Consider the following 14,605-nt stretch of genomic DNA (forward strand, 5'->3'; position numbering starts at 1 on the left):
TGCCCACGTAATCCACCCCATCCCAGGATGGGCTCAAGCTCAGACACCACTGAACTTTACAATGGAGTGGCAACAATCAAATGGATGTCAGTCCTCCATTGCTGCACCTATCCAGGACTTTACTGCACCAGAGCCTTAGGCAGAGATTCCAAGACACCAATCTAATCAACAGCAATCTAGCAGACATTATAAATCAGGGTTTTTTTAAACTATGTAGGGATAGACATTCTTCTTGAGCAGTACCATTAATTTGTATTATATCTAGCCCCTGCTTTGTTCCCTGCCTTAGATTTAATCCTATTACCTTCAATAGAAGCAAATGCCAATCACGTGTATATCAGGTGGTCAATGACCACCATCTGTTAAGCATTAGTACCCAAGATCAATTTGTGCCCCAAAGTTTCTTAATAAATCAAGTTCTATTACTTGTCTTTAAGGTATCAAATATAATAGCAAGGAATGCTTCCCGCATTGTGTTGGATCTTTCCCAACACACAAAACTATAGCTGGGAAGCAAAACTCATCTCTGGATTTTGTCAAAGCCATAAAACTGGTATTTGAACAATGGATATCCAACGAAAATATAGATTAGGAGAAATCCACTCGGCCCATCGAGCCTGTTCCACCATTCAATATGATCATGGCTGATCTGACTACAACCTTAACTCCACATTCCCACCAGCCCGCTTCCTTATCAAGAATCTACCTCTGCCTCCACCACTCTGAGGAACAGAGACTCACAACCCTTAGAGAAAACAAAAATACCTTTTATGGATGGAACCTTATCAGTATAGCAGAAACACTGCTTCCAAAATTCTTTCCATAATTCAGTACATTGTGCTGATGCTACTATACAAGTTTAATATTATGGCTTGGGTATTGAGTTTCATGACAAGCATTCTCCATATGTCAGATGTACCTCTAATTAAGCTAGAACTGATGGGGAGATATAGAAAATGATGATGCCAATATACCACTACATCTAATACCTTTGTAGATTTTTGATTATTCCAAGTCAGGTTTCTGGGATACTGCAAAATGTGAAAGCTCTCTCTGGGGACTGAATAAATATTTGCACTGAATACTAACAAAAATTGGAAGACAAAACCTTGCCCAAAGGAATGACCCAAATTCATTCAGTCCTGCAACAAATCTACATCCTAATTTATCATTGCCATAGAGCAAGCAGGGTTTCTAGATTATTATTGATGAGCTCAGAGACTCCTAACCATTGCTTACAGCTGCACACTGAATCCTCATCTCATCTCCCTTTTGTTAGGCATTTCCTAAGGAGCCTTTAAAATCAGTCAAAATTTAAATATCGATTGGCGAGAAAACCAAAATAGCCCAAACTCCAAATTTTATACTGAGTATAAAAAAAGAGAAACTCTTATGGTTTTGCTTCCATGCAAAAAGTTATTAGGATGTGGAATAATTCACAACTAGTTATTGAAAAATGAATCAACTAATGGAGGAACATATTAACTTAATTATCAATGGATATGCCAAAGACAGATGAGAGAGTACAATTTATGGTATTGGTAAATGAGCTAATAATAGATACATGATGGATAAAACTTCTCTGACTAGTAAAATCCACATTATACTATAAAAGTTCAAATAGTTTGGTTCTTGACTTCATGCAGAAAACTCCTAAAATATATGCCTACTCAGTTCATTTCAATTAAATACTTGTTGCTTCAAGTTGCCCAAAAGCTAGTTACAGCCAATGAAGTGTGGTTACTTTTGTAGGAAACATAACAACAGCTCTCCTCACTGTAAGTAATCTGCTGCTGGCTGAGGGATAGCAGGATACGAAAAATAAGTACCTACTCTCTTTCAACACGATGCTGATGTGCAAACTGCAGAATTTACTGAAATGGCCAGGAAGGTGGGTGGTTGGTTCGGAGGTCTGCTTTTGCAGTTGTTCATGATGGGCTTCCATCTACTTCAGGCGCACAAGCTTGAGGTTCTCAGTGCTATGCCAAATGCTCCTTCTCCACTTTGAGCAGTCATGGACCAGCAAATCCCAAGAGTTAGTGGGAATGTTTCATGATTTTCAAGGCAACTTTGAGAACATCCTCTGACCACCTGATAATCTCTTTCCATGAAAGAGTCTGAATCAGAGTAACAGGTTCGCGAGTCTGGCGTCTGTGGCTTTTCCAACAGGACCAATTGAGTAGCTTCAATGCTGGGATGATGGCTCGGGAGAGAACCCCAATGTTGAATTGCTTATCCTTCAGTGGATTTAGCTGATTTTTGTAGAGGACTGCATTGGTGGTATCTCTTCAATGTCTCAAAGTGCCACGGCAGGTAGTCCAAGTCTCAGAAGCATACAGGAGGGTCAAGTGGCATCTCATCAGCAAGATGGCACTTTTGACTGTGAAGTACTCCCTCTGTACAGCAATGGATAGTTTGATTTTTGTGTTCAAGTGTCTGAAGTTGGATTTTAGCCCACAATCTTCTAATGCCAAGACAAAAGATATACCAAATGAGCCTTGGTTGAAACACTTCAGTATTCTTAAGGGTGAAGACTAAAATTATGTTGTTTTCTGGTAAATCATTTCATATGGTATCAGAGCACATGTAGTCTGTTGGTCTTATTGGTCAACCACTCAGAAGTGCCAATCACACGAAAACAAGTGTCCAGTTTTGTGTGAAATGGTTAAAATTATCCATGCAAATGATTGCCGGATGAGAGTAAAATTTCGTGTTCCCACTTTTTGAAGCACACCTTTGAAAAGATGCAAAGGGAAGTACTTTACCACACTGAATTTTGTTTCTACTAGCAATGTCTAGCCACTCATTATGTGACACTCCACTCCCACACCACTCCAACAACTCTGCAGCCTGGAGACACCATATAGTTAACCTGACATCAGAGACTGGTAATCCATGTATTATTCTGCTAATCTACCAAGTACATGCTGTGCAAACTTTTATAATATTGCTGTTCATCATCTGTAAGAGTAATTGTAACAGTAAATAAAACAAAGAGCGTACCTGAGGGTGTAGAAGCAACAAACACAAAAATGTTGTTCAACTACAGCTGAATGTGTGCAAGAGAACTCTCCCCAGAAGTTAGACTTCATAGCCCAATGTTTTGTGCACCGAGATTTAATTTCAGTGAAAACATCAACATGTGGAGTGTCAGGACATGTGCCATGGTTTTGAAAGGCATGCAATGCAATTCTAAGTAGCCCTTCTAAGATTTGGGTCCATGCATGCTTAGATACTTGCAAAAACACATTCCCAAATTAGCCAGCTGCCAAACACTAAACTACTGGGAGTTGCAACTATGTTACCACAGACAGAGTGCCTTACTCATTCAGCATGTGTTGAGTTCAAGCAGTCATGGAATGGTTGTATGCAACCACAGAACCTCATTTGATAGCTCAAATTTGAATCCAGACCAGAATTTATTCAACATGCAATAAATGTATACAAAGGAATACTGGGAATGTTCACAAAAAGCTGGAAGTCCAATCCAGCTACTTACAGCCAAAAATCAGTCTACTCTCAGTGAAGCAATGGAAGGAATCATCAACAGTGCTTTACATGGTCCTTGCTCTCCAATATCGTGCTCACCCATGCCCATCTTGAATTTTCAGTCTGCTTCGCTCCAGATTTTGGCACAGCCATGGTCCAGGCATGAATTCGTGGAGAGATGAAGATGACCGTCATTGACATTAAGGCAGCATTTAACCAAATTTGGCAGGGGGAGCATGTTAAATCTGGTCAATGGACATAAAGGAGAAAAAAAAACTCCAATTGTTGGAGCCATATAACATACAAAGGAAGATGGTTGGAGTTGTTATCGATCAACCACCCCAGTCGCAGATCATCAAGGCAGAATCCTGGCCCAATCATCTTCAGTTGCGTCATCAATGACCTTCCATTCATTATCTGGTCAGAAGTGGGGATGTTCACTGATGATTGCACAGATATTCAATTCCATTCATAGCTCAGTGAATGAAAAAAAAATCCATGCCTGCATGCAGTAAAACCTCGACAATATTCGGGCATGGCCTGATACAGCAAGTAACATTCACACCACAAAGCCTGGAAATATATCACCATTTCTTCACTGTTGTCGGGTCTAAATCTTGGAACCCCCTAAACAACAATACCATGGGAGTACATTTCCAAGGGTTCAAGTTGGCTCACCATCACCATCTCAAGGGCAATCAGCCATGGGCAATAAAGAATGGCCATATTAGCTATACTCATTTCCCCAAAAAATCTTCAATAATCAACAATTACCAAACCTTTGCTTTGGTGTCTTTTTGCAAACTCCTACATTCAAAGCATTCACAAACTCACCAAAATTCAGAGTGCAATCTACATTTCTGAAAATACTTGTGTTTTAAAAGATGGGAGTTGGGGGATAAGGAAAATTAATTTTTGTTCCCTACATTAAATGAATAGGTGGATTTTTATGGAAGATGCTCTGTGATTTGCAAAATTTATGCCAAAAGCTTTTGCTCCAAATAATCACTACGTGAAAGACGAATGACACAAAGGGTGCAAATGAACACTGATGTCGCACTTATTCTGAGCATAAAATTTGTGCCATTTGATCAGTGATCGGGGGGTTTGCCAAAGGGGATTTGGTGATCAAGTATATGGCCAGAGTGAAGGAGGGGGTAAGGGTCAGCAAGGCTGGGGTGAAAGGGTGGAGATAATGATTAGAGATCAGTGGGGGGGGGGGGTGGAAATCACTAGCTGGAAGCCCCAGGAGATCAGGGTTGGGGGAAGCGGAGGAGAGATAGGTAGCAAAAGGTAGATGGGAGCAGATGGTAAAAGGCACCCAAAGGATGAAAGTGGTTAATGATGTCTCAGTCCACCACTACATTATAAGAACAGGATTTTATTTCTCTGGTTGTACAACAGAGGGTGTACTGCATCAGCTGAGTGTAACACTCAAATATTCAACAAAATAAAGCTAAATGGGACTTTTTTATTATTATATTCACATTTCAACAGACAAATAACTGATTGCCTCTATCAGCAGCTCAGGCTGCTAGTCCTTGCCCACATGGTAAAAAATGCTGATGTTTAACCTCAGTAGTAATATGAACACAGTAGAACACTTAAGAGTTTTAAGGGCATATTTGTGATTGTCACCAACAAAAGCAGACAATACAAATTCTACAATTGCCTGTTATTCCTCCCTGGAAAATATACCATATTCAGACTTCTATTCCCCAGGATTTTCTTGGATCATCTTAAATGATTGGTCCTGAATGAGTCTGCAGTTCTGTCATAACCAAGCTCACTTTTGAATTATGCTTTAATGTTTGTCTTTAACTTAAACCCTTTGGTCTACAATCTCTTCTCATATCTTAAGTTTTGACATGACCTCCATTTCTATTCAATTTTCCTGCAAAAAAAAACTAAACACCTTCACCAGGAAAATTTCAAGTTCACAATCATTTTTCTGTGGATGACCTCAGTCAAGAAGAAAATACACCAAAGGGTCATTTTTGACGGTTACTCCCATATTTCTTGAAACTTTGCACTACATTAAAAGTTATCAAATTAAAATGCAAACAGGAAACACAGAGGGGTGCCAGCACCCAAGGTCAATGAAGTTCACAAAATTAGCAAAATATTGACTTCTTAAATTCACCCACTTCTGCAGATACTGATAACTTAGACGAATGCCTTTGCAGGGCACTTGCTGGGCTGTTGGGATGGGAACCTGAGTGAGGAGACTAAGGATGAGGGAAGAAATTAGGATAGAAATGAAAGACAGAAAATTTAAAAGTCAAGGGAGAAGGAAAGAAAGATCAACGGGCAAGGAGAACCAGAGCCTTGGTGCAAAATAATGCTAAGATGACTGAGAACATTAAAGATGCAAGCTGAAGGCATTGTATTTCAATGTGTGAAGTATTCACAATAAGGTAGGTGAATTAACTGCCTGAATAGATATTAATGGATGCAATATATTGGCAATTATAGAGACATGGCTAAAGGATGACCAGGATGGGGACTCAATATCCAGAGGTACATAGCATTTTCAGTAAAAGAGGGAATGCCACAGCGAGGAAGGATATTAGGTCTGAGAATGCTGACGTGGGAATCTGTATGGGTGGAGCTAAGGAACACCAAAGAGCAGAGGATGTTAGTGGGGTGGTACATATACTCAATCCCAAACAGTAGTGGTGATATAGAGGATGGCATTAAACAGGAAAATAGAGGTGCATGTATTAAGGGCACAAAGCTAATTCTGGTGATTTCAATCTACATGGATTGAGTAAACCAAATTATCAATAATACTGCAGAGAAGGAATTTCTGGAGTGCATTTGTGATGACCTTTTGGAGCAACATGTCAAGAGTCCAACCAAGAGCAGGCCATTCTAGATGGGGTACTGTGTAATGAGGAAGGATTAATAAACAGAAGACAAAAGAGACTGCAGATGCTGGAATCTGAAGCAGGACTAATAAACAATCCCGGAGGGAAGAGCAGCCTTAACATGATGGAATTCTTCATTACGATGGAGAGCGAGAGAGTTGATTCCAAATAAATAAAAGGAAACCATGAAGGTATGAGGCACGAGTTAGTTGTGGTAGATTAGAAAATGTTACATAAAGGTTGACAGTAGAAACGCGATAGCAAGCATTTAAAATGTTTATGGATGAAATACAATCGTTCATTCCTTCTTGGTGCAAAAAAAAACCCACAAAAGATAACTCATCTATGGATTTCAAAAGAAATTAGTGAAAGTATTTGAACAGAGGAGAAATATAAAAAAAAAGGAAGAAACCAAGGGGCTGGGAGCAGTTTAGAATTCAAAGGAGAACAAAAGAATCAATATAGAAAGGGAATAGAGAATGAGCAAACTTGCAGAGAAAACAGAAAACTCACTGCAAAAACTCACTTGGAGAAGTATGCATACAGAAAAAAAGATTAGTACAGTAAAAGGTAGGTCCTTTACAGTCAGAAACAGGTGAATTAATTATGGGGAACTGAGAAATAGCAGACCAATTAAATTCAACCTTTGGTTCCATCTTCACAAGAGGAGGATATAAATAACCATCCAGAAATGTTTGGGCATACAGAGTCCAGTGAGAGGGAGGAACTAAATGATGAAACCAGTATTAGTCCAGAAATGGTGTTCGGGAAACTAAAGGGATTAAAAGTCCAACAAACTCCTGTGCCTGACTGGTTAGATCCCAGACTACTTAAGGTGGCCCTGGAAATAGTGGATTTATTGGACGTCATTTTCCAATATTCTTCAGATTCTGGAACAATTCCACCAGATTGGAGGGCAGCCAACGTAACTCTAATATTAAGAAAGACACAGAGAAAACAGAGGCTGGCCTTGCATCAGTGGTGAGGAAAATGCTACAGTCCATGAAAAAAGATGCAACAGCAGAGCACTTGGAGAAGTATGCCAAGATCAGATAAAGTAAACATGGATTTATGAAAGAAATCATGCTTAACAAATCTACTGAAATTTTTTTTTTGAGGATGTAACAAGCATAATAGAGGAGGGAGAACCAGTGTACATGATGTATTTGTGCTTTTTTTCCCCCAAAAGCTTTCAATGAGGTCCCATGTGAGATTAGCATCCAAGATTAAAACCTGTGGGATTGGGGCTAAAGTGTTGATATGGACAGAGAACTGCTAACAGGAAGCCAATAGCAATAAGCAGATCTTTTTCTGAGTAGCAGACAGTGATTAGTGAGGTACCACATGGATCAGTGCTGAGACCCCAGCTATTCACAATAGATATTGACATGGACCTGGGAATTCAATGTGCTATCTCTGAGTGTGTTGATGGCAACAAAGCTGAGTGGAGCATGAGCCTTGAGGAAAATGCAGAAAAGCTCCTAAATAATTGGATTGGTTCAGCAAGTAGGTGGATAAATGGAAGATGCAGTATAATGTGAATAAATGCAAGGTTATTTATTGTGGTGGCAAGAACATAAAGGCAGATTATCTGAATGGTGACAGATTGAGAAAGGGAGAAATGCAACAAGACTTGGGTGTCCTTGTGCAACAGTCCCTGAGCATGCAGGTGCAGCAAGCAATTGTATGCTAGCTTCAAAATGAGTTGATTCGAGTCTAGGAGCAAGAATGTAATGCTGCAATTGTGAGATAATACTTTGAATATTGTGCACAGTTTTGGTCTCCTTATCTGAGGATGTTCTTGCTACAGAGGGAGAGTAAGTTCACCAGACTCATTCCTAAAATGGGAGGACTGATGTATGGAGACAGAATGGGTCAATTAGGCTTATATTCGCTAGAGTTTAGAAGACAGAGGGATATTCAGAGAAACCTACAAAATTCTACAGTTCTTGCGATTAGATGCATTAAGGATGTTCCCAGTGCTAGGGAGCAAAGGACCAGGGGTCACAATCTAAGGATTCAAAGTAAACCTTTTAAAACCAGGATGAGGAGAAATTTCTTCTTCCACACGAAGCAGTTGAAGCCAAATCATTAAATATATTTGAGAAGTTAGATTTTTTTTTTAAGGGCTAGAGGGATCTATGGGGAGAAAGCTGGAACAGGGTACTGAATGTGGATGATTAGCCATGCTCATATTGAATGGGAGATCAAGGTCAAGGGGCTGAATGCCCTACTCCTGCTCTTACATTTCTACATGTTTGTGTTCTATATTTATACAGTTACCTCTAAAGTAATGAATCATCTCGGAAGGCAAAGGCAACAATAGAGACACTATTGGGTGGGCAGGACTTGTTAGAGAAGTAGAGATAGAGGGGAAGTTCAGAATAGGAATCAGACAACAAGAGGATCTTGGCAGAGCCCAGTACAGAGATGAGCAGGAGTTGGTGCAAGGATGATTGTGGATTCCGAGGCCATCAGCAGTGAGGAAGAATGGTGGAAGTGAACAAAAGGTCCCCTGGGATTTCTTATGTGGAAGCAATACGTCACAGTATAGGAAGGAAACAATAGATCTATAGTGTTGCGGAGCCTTGAGGACGTTGCCAGAGTTGGGGAATTATGGTCATCAACCTGAAAAGTTGACCCCTTTTCTCTTTCTACAGATCCTGCTTGACCTGCTGAGTGCTTTCAACATTTTCCATTTTCATTTTCGGTTAGCAAGGACATAGGTTCAAGTTAAATCGGTAGAAGGGTTAGAGACAAGTCTAGCATTTTTTCTTCCACCAACAGAGTACTGGGCTGTGGATCTCACTACATAACAAGTTGAAGGCAAAAATTCATTTTTTTTTAAAAAGGTAACTGGATGGTCACTTGAAAGGCTAATCTAAAAGGCTAAGGGCTAAGAGTTGGAAAGTGGGAGCAATCTAAACTTATGGCAGTGATCAACTGAATGGGCTGCTTCTGTTCCTTAAGTTTCTACGATTTTAATGATACTTCAGACTTGGTGGCAGTCAACCAGATGGAGTTAGGCTGCATCACACTTAGGGCCAGCCAATATGCACAAGACCAATGTTGCTCACAGGCCACGAACATAGAACTATATTATGCAAAGACATCAAAATGTGTGTTGCAAACTGATTACCTTCACTGTGCATTCCCAAGCAGGTGCCATGCAGGCACACAATTTGCAATTGGGCATCTGATAAAATTCATTTGTACAGTACCTTGAAAAATGTTGCATTAATCAATTCATTGGTTAAGCCAAAAAGAAACTTGCATTTCAAAAGCTCTTGTCACTGCTTTGGGATGTCCTAATTTGCGTTGTATTTCAAAATGTAGACTCTGTTGCAATGTAGAATGTGAAGCAGTTAATTTGCACTCCCAGCAACCTCCCAAAAAAGCAATGTGACAATGATCATGTAACATCTCCCTACCCCCCATGACACCAAGAGATGAATATTGGTTCATACACTAGGGAGAACACCACTGCAGTTCTGCAAACTCGCACAATGGAACTTTTGCTACATCATATTGTGAGTGCAGACATAGTTTAACATCCCATCCCAAAGACAAATGTGTCCATCCAGAAACGTGCTCAATCTATGAAGAACAAGAAGCACAGAACCTTCTGATTCAAACACTTGTTGGGCAATTGCTCTGATCAGTCCATTGGCTGAATCATTTTATTTTTCTCTCTGGTAATTTGTCTTACAAACCTACGGAGGTTTGCAAAGCATCCTGAGCCTCTATTGCTAAAAAGTATGGTACAACATTTTTATCTATGGATCATTTCATAGCAACAACACTTCATCGCATTTGTTGTAGGGACTGACAGAGTTATACAACATGGAAATGGGCACTTCAGCAGAGACAATGCCCACCATCAAATACCCATTTACATAATTCCCATTTTATAATACCAAATTATAGAACTGATAATATTACGAACATATAGACTGAAAAAACACTATAAATGTAACGAAAGCCATGCAGTTTTCTTGCATTTCTTGCTTATATTTTATGAATAAAGTTTATTTCAGAAAATACAAAAAATAATCTCCCCACAGATTCCACTTCACATCTCCACACTATTTGGCCACTGTAAATTGTCCCTAATCTACCAACATCTTTGGGACGTTGGAGGAAACCAGAGTACCTAGAGGAAAGGGAGGAGTCACGGGAAGAATGTGCAAACTCTATACAGAGACAGCACTGGAGATCAGGGTTCAAACCAGATTAATGAGGCAGCAGTGTCAAATGTTGCTAGCTCATATTTATACAAGTTAGAAGTGGCTCTTTAATCAACAAGAGAAGTGCTGATGCTTCACCGACTTACTGCTGATGGTTTTAAAGATGTGCTCGTTGATCTAATTCTCCTGGATGTATGTATCACAAGTCAGGTTTTAGGCTCAAGCCCCAATCCAGAGACTTAAGCATAAATCTTTACTACACTTTGCTAGCCTACTTTTGTAGAGCTATCTTTCAGGTGCCTCAAATGTCCCTTTGATGAATAAAAAGATATCACAGCACTATTTCAAAGAGTTACAGGAAGTGTGTTCTCCCCAGAGTCATGATCAGTGTTTATCCTTCACAACAATTCTAAGGCAGATTAATCAGTGTCATCTCATTGCTGTTTCTGGGAGTCTGACATATCCAAGTTGCTGTCACCTTTTACCATATTACAAAATGAATGCTCATCAAAAGCATCCCTCTGATTGTAAAGTGCTTCGAAACATCCCGAAAGGAATGTTGATAGTATTGAAAAAAGAAATTTCTCTTTCACTTTCTTTTTATTTGATGATGTGCCAAGCAAATGTTAGCACTTTAATGTAAACATTAGTTATATTTCACCAAATGACTGAAACGAAAGCTACATTTCACAGCTCTATTAATTCTGCTGTGTACAATGCATTGGAAGTTTGGGCTACTTGGCCTTTAGCTTCGTACCTTTGTTCCAGTGTTGAAGCAACTAAGCTTGTGTTTCTGTGACTCTACCATTTTCTTTTCAGCAGAAGTAAAACAGTGCCTTTGCACTACTTTACTCAAGGATGGACAAAGGAAGGAGTCAGCTCTGAAAATTCAGTCAGATCTACAAGTAGGGACCTTTCTTTAAAAAAAAATTCACATTTATATATACATTCCTCACAAGATGCCCCAAAGCATTTTATAGCCAATGAGGTTATTTGAATTATAGCCAATATTGTTTATTTTATATATTCTGTGTACATTCATTCAAGGGATGTGGGCTTTGTAGGCTGAGCCAGAATTTAATGGCCCATCCCTAGTTGCCCTCAAGGTGGTGGTGGTGGTGGTGAACTGCTGTAATCCTTGAGGTGTGGGTATACACATAATGCTTTGTGGGAGAGGGTCCTAGAATTTTCATGCAGTGAGGGTGAAGGAATGGCGATCTATTTCCAAGTCAGGATGGTGTGTGGTTCGACGGCAACTTCCAGCTGGTGGTTCTCCCTTGCTGTTATGTGGGGAAACACAGTTTCTCATATTTTCTTATGACATAGAAAATCATTTATCCCATCAACTTGGCTCCTATGAGTATCATCACGTCCCATTCCCCTCTATTTCGCTGTAACCTCATCTCTCCAACATGCCCATCAGCTCCAGCAAGACCCCCCCCCCCCACCCACCTGATTCTTCTGTCACTCATCTCCATCAGGGTTGATTAACAGTAGCCAATTAACCTCATGACTAGTGAATCAATGGAATGTCGGAGGAAACCTAAGAATCAGGGAGGATGTGCAAACCCCAGAGGTCAGAAGCGAACCCAGGTTTCTAGAGCCGTGCAGCAGCTGTAGTATCTGCTGCATCACTCTGCCACCCTACGGCAGCCAATTTGAACATAGCAACACTCCAGCAACCAGAATTGAAATAATGGACCAAATAAACATACATTTCTATTAATAATGATTGAGAGATAAATGATGACCAAGGTTCCAAGATAACTCCCCTTTGAAGTAAAGCCAAGAGATCTTTTACATCCACCAGAAATGCCAGATGAAGACTTTAGTTTAACATCCCATTTTAAAGTAGGAAGCATTCAACCTTAAGGTTATTCACTGCTGAGACCTCTCAAGATCATTACATAATCACATAGTGTATTGGAGTTTTGAAACTGCACAGTCTAAATTGCAGCATCTGTTACTGCTCTCCATCAACAGCAATTATATCCACACATAGATTCAGCTGTAAACCTCTATTTAAAGAAATCCAACTAATTCTATTTAAAATAAACAAAATTCAGCCAGTAAATCATTTCAAGCTTTGCATTATAATACTTGAAAGCACAGGAATCAAATTTTCAATAAACTGAAGTTTAAAATAGCATGAAAAAATCTTACTCGATCTCCAATTGTAATGCAAGCCTTTGAATCCAGATCTCGCGGTGGGTCTAGAAAATAAATTTGAACAGAAATATTTAACTTAGCAGAAAACTGCACAAATTGTACAAAAACAGTGAGACCACAGGCTTAACATAGAGCAACGTATGGGGTAGATTTATACAAGGTTTCAGAGGAGGGAAAACTAGAAGATGGCGTAGACTTAAAATGTAAGAGCAGCAATTTCTTGGATGTAGGGTATTCACTCTGAATTTGATAATGCACAAATAATATCTTATCCAATAGCACTTCTTACACAGTACCTAAAAGTCACAGAAAAGAAGAAAAAAAGAGGTAAAGAAAAGGACCAAAGTTCTCAGCAGTGCCAATAATAAAATCTGGCCACATCCAGGCGGGTTCCTTCCTGATCTATTATCCTGAATGAGGAGCAAGAAAATCCCATGCCACATCTCACTGCCTCTGTATTCCCTGGAATGGATATGCTGTTTCCATAAAATGAGACACAAAACACTGGTTCTCAAAGTCAAATTTCATGTTAATCCAGTCAGTCCTGGGAAAATTCCAAAGATACTTTTCCCAGTTTAATTTCTATGTATAATTTTTGGCAGAATGAACCTGCAAACATTTTTCAAACAGCTGGCTCAGTCAGTTTCTGGGAAATTCCCCCTCACCCCATCCGCCCGAATACCCAAATCAAAATAAAAAACACATGACTCACACAACCAGTGCCCATCATTCTGGTAGGGAGCAGGCATATTAGCACGAGCATGTCTGAACACTCAGTTCCCCTTAAAGGCACTTTGTGTAAAGGCTGGCTTTCTTATAGCTTGGAAGAAGTCTGGCAGAAGATTTTTTAAATCCGAGTAAATAGTTATGATTTGGAGGGCACTGCCCAAGAAGGTGATGCAAACAGGCACAACAGTAAAAGACAACTGACATTCAGAACCATTGGGAAAAAACTGCAGAGCTTAACAGGTAATTGCAGGAGTGTGACTAATCAGTTTATCTGAAGACCTAGCATAGGCAGTACGGACCGAATTATCTCCTTCTATGCCAGATGGTTATGTATTTCCACAGAGAGTCAGTTCAGGAGGAACAAAAAGTACTGGTGTCTCTAGTAGATCACTACAAAGACAGGTATTCCCTTCTATTACAGAAGAGCTTTATTGAAGAGAGGCTGGAGTTGGGAATCTGCCCAAATTACAGTGGGACCAATTCCACAGCACCATTGGCAATGGACAAAGCTGCAGATTCATGACTGCGCTCATATTGTGTTGTTTTAAATATCAGACATTTGGCTGCATTTTTTCCTGGATGGATGGGCAAGTTCGCACAGGCCAGAAATTCACAAACCCCACCCCTTGGCTAAAATCAAAACGACGACCTCGAAGTGATTCAACACATTTCTGGTGATTCCTCATTAATAATGGAAGACTCTGCTGGGAATGTCTTTAGCCGTAGCACTAAAATATAAAGGGAGGGCTAAGATTTCAGAACTTTGCCCATATTAAGTGGCCAGATATCTATACAACTTGCCAGGTCAGATACAGAAACTGTTTCAAGACATTTTATTTTCCAGCCTGCAATAACAAGAATTTCTGTCGCAAACTCCCTCAACAGTTAACAGTTTAACCAGCATGTACAGTAACTGGCACAAGGCTGGAATGTCTGATGTTGAATCCCCAAGCTATTTTGGTTTCCTGATCTGAACTAGGGTAGGTGCCACAACTGGCTTCAGCCACTGTTCACATTCCTGTTTGTTTTACTAGAAGACACTGCACAAGAACAGACACAATGACAAAAGAATTAAGAATGGGCCTATCAACATGTGGGCTTCAAACCTGCTTCACCTTTTAACAAGGTCATGGCCTGTCTTCAAGGACATTTCCCTGTCCA

The 14,605-nt window shown here is 39.9% G+C and overlaps 1 protein-coding gene across 1 annotated transcript in view; it reads right to left on the reverse strand.

The window, feature by feature from the left end:
- LOC127573759 (dual specificity mitogen-activated protein kinase kinase 3) overlaps positions 1–12,751 on the reverse strand; it is a 56,752-nt gene extending 44,001 nt beyond the window's left edge. The window contains exon 1 of the mRNA XM_052022255.1: positions 12,710–12,751. The gene's annotated coding sequence lies outside the window, so the exon portion shown is untranslated. The remainder of the gene's footprint in view (positions 1–12,709) is intronic.
- Positions 12,752–14,605: the final 1,854 nt, after the last annotated feature.

The sequence above is a fragment of the Pristis pectinata genome, chromosome 8 (assembly GCF_009764475.1).
Source record: "Pristis pectinata isolate sPriPec2 chromosome 8, sPriPec2.1.pri, whole genome shotgun sequence".
NCBI classification, from domain to species: Eukaryota; Metazoa; Chordata; class Chondrichthyes; order Rhinopristiformes; family Pristidae; genus Pristis; species Pristis pectinata.